Raw genomic sequence first — 1362 nt, 5'->3', positions numbered from 1 at the left:
TATTAAGTTTAAAAGCAGAAATTTCTATGTGTATATATATATGGCATATAAATAGTAAATTATATTCACAAATCAATTGATGTTTGTATATAATGTGCAGATATGGATATATGAAATGTCAACAGCCAAATGTTACAAGGACCTAGTGACACTGTTCTGTGAGGTTATCAAAAAGCATGTTATTATTAGGTTAGATGACTCTACATGAATAAGTGGCTAGTGTGAGTCAGTATATTAGATGACTACATTAATGAGTGTCTAGTGTGAGTCATTATAAGATTCTGACCAACATGAGTCAGTACAATACAGAAACTGCATCAAAGATGAAAATTTAACATATTAGATTAACTGTCCAGTCTTACAACTTCTAGATACTTGTAAATTATGATACAATCTTCACTACCACGTGGCATATTTTACTTGTTTCTAAAAATGTTTGGTGTGTATGCATCACATAATGGCATATTACAATTCCTATTAATACCAAAATTCACTGAATCAAGCCATTCAACAGAAATTATTTTTAACCGACATGCAATAAGTATGAAATAAGCAGTGTTTTTATCAGTTTGCTAACAGAATCCATTTCTAATATTTTGTTGCCTTTTGTGATTGGAAAACACAACCACCAACATTCCCAAATATTCTCTTTACTTATTTTTTTAAACAAAGAATAAAAGCCACATTTTTAATATATCACTTCATTATTACTAGGGCAAGTATTTTTGTAACTATATACTTTTTTAACTGTAGGTTCATTACAAGCAATTCCATATAAAAATCTAGCTAAGCCCTAACTGATCCATTATCTCGTTTACACATTTTAAACCAACGCTTTAACTGCTTTCCTGTCTTCTTAGCGATATAATATACTGATGACTCTAGGCCTTGGCTTGGAAAAGGGAATTCCCCAAAGGAATATTTCCAACTGGCCCCTACAGCTCCTGAGGCTAGTCAAAAGACTGGACATGTCTAGAGTTCTTTAACTGATTTATCAAGAATTTTGTTAATATCCTGTTATTTAACTATAAATTCACAGTTATATTTAATAGGATGTTACTATTATCCCCAGTGGCACACTGAACATGTCAGAATGCATGCAGAGTTAGCTTTTCAAGGGAAAACTACGAATCATACAATTACCCCATTCTGTATGTGAGGATCAAACAAGCACACTTCTAATCAGAATGCACAACTCAGGGAAGGCTGAACCACGCGATGTAAAGAAGTCATCCCAGTGTGAAGGGTGGTTTACCAGGATGTGACAGTGTGTCATGCTATCACGTCAACATGCACAAATTGCAAATTGTTTTGAATTTTTCTATTATGCTGATATAAAAAAAAGTAAATACATGAAAAATT

General features: G+C 32.5%; 1 protein-coding gene across 2 annotated transcripts in view; it reads right to left on the bottom strand.

Moving 5' to 3' along the window:
* The window catches only part of LOC119584993 (major facilitator superfamily domain-containing protein 8-like), a 19157-nt gene that overhangs the window by 3576 nt on the left and 14219 nt on the right, over positions 1 to 1362 (bottom strand). The gene's annotated exons all lie outside the window — the stretch shown is intronic.

This window comes from Penaeus monodon, chromosome 19 (assembly GCF_015228065.2).
Source record: "Penaeus monodon isolate SGIC_2016 chromosome 19, NSTDA_Pmon_1, whole genome shotgun sequence".
In the NCBI taxonomy this organism is placed as follows: Eukaryota; Metazoa; Arthropoda; class Malacostraca; order Decapoda; family Penaeidae; genus Penaeus; species Penaeus monodon.
Note: the sequence above shows the minus strand (reverse complement) of the source record. Positions and strands in the feature narration are given on the sequence as shown.